The sequence below is a fragment of the Cnephaeus nilssonii genome (assembly GCF_951640355.1).
Source record: "Cnephaeus nilssonii genome assembly, chromosome: X".
NCBI classification, from domain to species: domain Eukaryota; kingdom Metazoa; phylum Chordata; class Mammalia; order Chiroptera; family Vespertilionidae; genus Cnephaeus; species Cnephaeus nilssonii.
The window spans coordinates 22,329,989-22,337,106 of NC_137071.1; positions in this window are offsets into that span (position 1 = coordinate 22,329,989).

The window sequence follows — 7,118 nt, forward strand, 5'->3', positions numbered from 1 at the left end:
AGTGTTGATTGAATCAATGTGATTCAAGGACCTGCTGTATATATATCTCCCAAATTTCTTAGCCACAATTCAAGTTTCTCTTTGATATAAACTAATCTATCTTTTCAGCTTTATCTCTCACTAATTTATTAAATAGTCCATATGCTCTAAAGACATAAATAATGCATTGTCAAACTTAATTTGCATTTTATTTTATTAATATTTATTTTGTTCTGTACCTACACCTGCTATAGTCTCTTCATTTTCTATGTGTTCAAGTTATATCTGTATTTTAAGGTTGACACCCTTCACTGATCATTCAAGCTAAAATTAGTGCCTTCTTTAACAAATTCCAGTGGCATTTGCTTATAATTCATTTGATACTATACATTTAATTAAATTGTAGTTATTTTTGAACTTGTAAACTCAGAATGTTCTAGATAGAATAAACTTAGGAAATTCATGTCTCCATATATGCACAGCTTGTGTAGGGGCCCAGAGCAGACCACCCCAAAATCTCTCACAATGGTATTTTGAATTAAAGTTACTTAAGAAACTGCCAGTTCAAGAACACTCTGATCTCTGTTTCTTTCTAGATTCCCCCTGAAAGCAGGAGATAAATCTCCCATGTGAAAGGAGCCCTCCCTGCACCCAGAAGCTAACAAGAGAAACTGCAGCATCACCAGAGTTAGGGAATCCAGGGCTGAGTAATGTAGAAAAACAAACATTGTAATTTTTTAAAACTTATTTACTACCCTAGCCCAAACTTTGCATAGATTCCTCACTAATGAGCACCTAAACCCAAGTTTCTTTGTCCTGATAAATCTTCACAAATTTATTTCTTTGTCTAAAATGCATAAAAGACTTCCTGCTTCAATAATTTCTCTGAGCATCATTTATGATCTCCCGTGTGCAGGTATTGATTTGGTTTTTCACCTGTTAATCTGTCTTACATCAATTTTATTATTAGTTAGGCAACAAGAACTCAAGAGAAGTATGGGGAAATTTCTCCCACTGTGACACCTGCTTGATGAAAAGAATCACTAGGAAAGGTGTTCATTGAAAAGCTAGATTTCTGAATGCCACTCTAATTCTACATAATAAGAATCTTCCGGATCTGGAGATTTCTACCTTTAACAATGATCCAGGTGAGTTCATCACCACTCAAATTTAGGAAAAATTTGCAAAGTCTAGTCCCGTGATACATAAGTGGAGTAACTGAAATTGTCTACCTGAAGATAAGCACCTTGCTCAGAGATCACAAGCAAAATCAAGACCAGTGCTAAAGTAGCATGCTCTTTCTAAGACCTACCTATCCCATCCAAGATAATGAGCCTTATAGAGAGGAACTGGGTCATTGGCTCCCCCCACACCTGAGATATTTTCATAATATATTGCACATAACCACTTGAAAAAATGTGTGATTAATTAATTTTAGGGATAGACTACAGACTCTATGTCCATAGCTTCCAAATAGGTAAATAAAAATCATACTGTTTTTACAAGTAGTTTTATAAATGAAAACAGATTTAAAAATAAACAGAGATAAATGAATAGATACCCACTTCATTTTGAATAAGTACTGACACTTTAATACCCAAAAATGCCTTCCCAATTTTCTCCTGCCACTTGTTAGGGACTATAAAATATATTCATTTCAACTTGATGACTTGGAAATGCATACAGCATTAAAAAAAAAAGTCTAGTCCCTTTGTAAACACAAGAGGGAGCTATGATATTTGAAAAGATAAATCAAACAGAGGAAGGAAAACAACAAAATAAAAACCATATTGTGGCTGACAGGGCATATTGCTGTAAGAAATAATGAGCACTCCTCTAAGTTTCCAAATTGTGATATAGGATTATTTCATTAACACTTCAGCCTCTAAGTTTTTGTAGTTCTTCTTTAAAATAATGGTAATAGTAGTAGCAGTAGTAGTAGTGCAACTGAATTTTCTTAGTATCAGCATTTTTCCATCTTTGCTATGTCCCTGCACTCTTTTTTAATCTGACAAGCTTAATATTACTTGATAGGATAAAAGCAGACCATTTCTGAGAGGTGATTGCTTCAAGGGCACTCATCCATTTTATGAGGAATTTCTATCCCTTTCTATATTCTTTGCTTTAGATAACAGAATAAAAATGAATATATTATAAGGTGTGAAATTCTGTCAAAAAAAATAGCTCTTCATACTATCTGGCATCCTAAGATGTAGACAGAAATCTATGTTAAATACAAGCAGATATTTTACCTAAAAATAAAAGTAACTACATTTAAAAAGAACTTACCACATATTAGTCACAATAATAAGGACAAACATACATGCATTCAAACATACATACATACATGTTTTAAGTATTTAATTTAGTGTCCAAAATATTTAATATTTTGTTTAATAGCCACAAAATTGCCATAAGAGAGGTACTTTTATTTCAGTTTTACTGAATAGGAAATTTAAACATAGAAACTTCAATTTGTCAAAATGAGATGTCAATAAATACATAAGCTTTGATTAAAATTCTGATCTGCCTGACACCATATCCTAAGCAATAACCTTTTATTACTATATGTTTGTAGGTGAAACCTTATTAATCTCACCAGGGAGTATGTAAGAAATATAGGGTATCTGACCCCACTCAAAACTTCTCAATCAGAGAATGCATTTTAACAAGTCCCCTGTCACAATCTAAAAACAAAAAAATAAAAAATCGATTTAAAAATGGGCAGAATGACTGAACAGACATTTTTTTTCAAAGAAGATATACAGATGGCCAACAGGAGATTGTTGCCATACTTCTCTTGAGTTGTCTTGTACCCATGGTGTGGGGAAGTGGGTTTACGATATCTAAATCCAGCCTACCACCAGGTACATGAAAAGATGCTCAACATCATCAATCATCAGGATAATGCCAATCAAAATGACAATAGGAAATTACCTTACACTTGTCAGAATGACTATCAACAAACAACAAGTATTGGTCAGGTTGTGGAGAAAAGAGATCACTTCGGCACTGTTGGTGGGAATGTAAATTGGCACAGCCACTATAAAAAATAGTATGGAAGTTCCTCAAAAAAAGATTTAAAATACACCTACCATATGATCCAGCAATTCTACTTCTGGATATTTATCCAAAGAAAACAAACAAACAAACAAACAAAAGCACTAATGCAGAAAAATATATGTGCCTGCTTGTTAATTATGACATTATCTAAAATAGCCAATATACGGAAACAACCTAAATGTCCATCAATGGAGGAATGGATAAAGAAATTGTATTGAGGAATACCTCATTTTATTGTGCTCCACTTTATTGTGCCTCACATATAATGTGGGTTTTTGTTTTACAAATTAAAGGTAAGAATTTCCACCAGCAAAAAGATTATGACTAGCTGAAGGCTAACATGATGGTTAGCATTTTTTAGCGATAAAGAAACTTTTAATTTAGATATGTATATTGTTTTGTGTGGTTTATTCAACACTACTGTGTATATAGTGAACAAACTTAAGTCCTTATTTGAAACATCTAGTCTTTCTAGATGTTTAGAAGTGCACAAAGTATGTTAAAAGTAGAGGTAGTAAAATAACATATTTTGTATATATCCTTTTGTTAAGATTAATTTCAAATACTATGTTTTGGAAATGGGATGATCAAACCACCTCTCTGGGTGGTACACATTATTATATCTGTACTGGTTCAGGGAGGAAGGAGAAGAAAGTGCAAAGGGCTTTATACCAGTATGTTTATATTTAGGCACGATTAACCATCTTTCCTTGTGTCTGTGCATTGTGTTTTACTTAGCTGTGTATATAATGTATGTGAAGGACAAACTGTTCTAATTTACAATATATTGTGTTTCTAGATGTTACAGAGGTTGCCAGTGTATGACAGAAGTAGTTAGTAAACAAATACATGGTGTACTGTTTGTGTTAGATTCTGAAGAAGAACTGTTCTGAAAACATGAGAAGTAAAATTGTTAAAATCCTCTCTAAGCATTACAGATGCTTATTGTACTGTCCACTGTGTTGATAGAGATGAAAAGGGGAAGAGTTTTAGGCCAGAAAGTTCTTTCCTATTCAGAAGACACTTTCAGATTATAGCCTCTATGTGCAGTTTAATCAAACAAATCCTTATTTGAGATGGCTAGTCTTTCTAGATGTTTGAAAGTGCACAACTAAGTTAAGAGTTAAAGTGACACCCTTTAAGTATTTTTTTCTGTTAATTTATAGGAATGGTGGTATTTGAGGAATGCAATTGTTAAATTTGATGTCTTGGAGAGTATGCTGACTATTCACAAGTGAAGGAAGTACAGAAAAAGGGTTCTGTGCCCATGAGTCTTTAGAGAAATTAAAATTATCTAACCATTGTTGCATATGTGCATATTAGTTAATATTGCTGTGTATTCAAGGATAATGCCTGTCAAGTGCTGGGCATGGAGGCCACGGGGGCATAGGCTAGCAAGGAGACAAAACTGAACCTCACATCACCCTGCTTGGCCCCGGAGGATGGCTGGTTAGCCAGAGACGGGTAAGATTCCTCAAGGAAGGAACAACCTAAGACAGGCACAGTCGCAGAGGGGTCATCAGGATAGAATTTGGGGATAAACAGAGGTGGGGCACAGACCCTCACCCCCCCCAACATTGCAGGGGCCTGAACCCTATCCCCTTCTGAGGGAGGTCTCCTGCCCTCATGGCTGCTTCGTGCTTCCCATGCCCAGCTCAGATCAGGACCCAGGTGACCGACAGAGACTTGGCCCACAGCAGCTGCCCTCTTACTCCAACAAGAATTGTTTGAGTTGTCTTGTACCCATGGTGTGGGGAAGTGGGTTTACGATATCTAAATCCAGCCTACCACAAGGAATGCTCAGGACCTACTCAAGAAGGCAAATAATCCCTTCCACTAATATTTACAGGGTAAAATAAGATTGTTGTTAGAGTAATAAATTTGACAGTAAAATAGTAGTCAAGTTTTCAGGCAAATTTAAATTGGCTAGTTGAAACAAGCAAATATACTAGAAAAATTAATTGTATTGGACAAAAAGGTGTTCCTAAAGTGTTAACTAAAATTTTTATTGGTACTTCATCTCATGATAAAATTGTGCACCATATAATGAACCTAAAACAGTAATATTATAGTGCAAAAATTAAAATTTAAAAGCCATCAAGACTACATTATAAAATTTTCAAAAGCCTCCTAACATTTAAATAAAAAAAGGAGGGTATAGTAGAAGAATATCATGTAAGGAAAAATAACCTGTAAGTAAATTACATCTAGAAAATTAATACTTTAGAAAATTAATTGTAAGGCTAAAAGCAAGACACCCATGAAAAACACACAAGGTGTCAAAACAAGCCTGAGGAAAATCATTTGGGCAAAAAATGAAATAGGATCCCAAGTCAAATTTATAGAAAATATTCCTTTATTAACTTTTGGTCGAGAATACGTTTGTATATTTTCAGAAAACAACTCCGAGACCATGTGGATTCCAGCAACAGAGAGGAATCGACAGGACTACTCCAGCCATGAAGACAGAAGAGAAGCAGTCCAGAAATGGAAGACGCTGACTTGGTCTTCCCATACTAGCAGTTAGCAGCTGTGCATCACTGCAGGTTGCCCAGGACCAAATCAGAGAGAGTCGGACCTGCATTACCACCATTTGTCCACCATCCAGAACTGAAATGTCAGTGCTGACATGTACACATAAGGAACTGTTGGACATTGTAATTGGGTCTCAAAAGAACTGTTGGCCCAGAAAAAAACTCACTACAGACTGATTCATTTCCTGTCACCATAACCATTATTGCTTGTCTCATTTTCGGTTCTTATAAGTGTATTTCTAATAGCACATGATCTCACTCATCTAGTGGAAATAAAGAACAACATAGACTGATAAACAAGAACAGACCCAGAAACAAGGAGGCACGGATCAGACTGTCGGGCCTCAGAGGGAGGGTAGGGGAGAGTGGGGGTAAAGGGGGAGATCAACCAAAGGACTTGTGTGCAAGCATATGCGCCTAACCAGCGGTTGGGGACAACAGGGGGGTGGGGGCATGTGTGGGGAGGGGTGTGGGATGGGAATGGGGGCATGAGGACAAATATGTGATACCTTAATCAATAAAGAAATAAAAAAATTAAAAAAGGATAATGCCTGAAGTATATTAAAAGTAGAGGTAGTAAAATAATCCCTTTATAAAAGCCCTCTTGTTAGTTTTTAGGAAGGACTGTCATCTGGGAGTGTCTTTGTTAATCCACCTCTTGGAGCCAAGTGTTCTGTATTTAGTCACTGACATGGTGGAGGAGGGAGAAGAGGAAGGGTGAAGGGAAGGGCTCTTTGCTAATATCTCCATACCTAGAAGAAAGTTTTAGGTTATAACTATAGGTCTATATGCATTTTTAAAGTTCCTGTGTTTATTGTGGGCAAGGTTCTTTCTTTATTTTGCAACATTGGAGCTTCTTAGATGTTCTGAGGTGACAACATCTGATGAAAAGTAGAGATAGTGACTTAACCAATTTGTAAATATCTTTTTGTTATAATTGTTAGAAAAGAGGCATCTTGGACATGAAGTTGTTGAACCATCTCAGAAATGGATATCAGGAGTTATTCATATGAGGGGTGTGTGTGGATGTGTTCATATTCACATTGTGGTGATAACCACTGATGTGCGTGCATCTCTTTAGACTGTGCTATAGGGATATGTTTTTAAGTACTTCAGTCAAAACTTACCACCTTGCTAATATTTTAAAGTATAAATCATAATTCTCTCAGAAGCATTATACTTTGTGTACTCTTGCTTTGGGTCTCATTTTTAATGGAACATTAAGGGAACACATTATTTTAATTGTAACTTTGTAAATATCTTTTATCTAGAGGCCTGTTGCAATTTTTGTCCTTTATGAAATTTTTGTCACCAAGTAAGGCAGGATTACATTTTCTTCCAGGTTGAGTTGACGTAGGGTATTCTTGGTTATCAAAATACTCATAGCTTTGGGATTTTGAAATGATAAATATTCATGATGTGTGAGAAAGCATGATACATAACTGTACCATCTTAATTACATAAAAATGAAAGCTTAGTTGTGTAGGTACACAGGACTTAGAAGGACACGTCGGACTGTGAACTGCTTGTGATTATAGATGG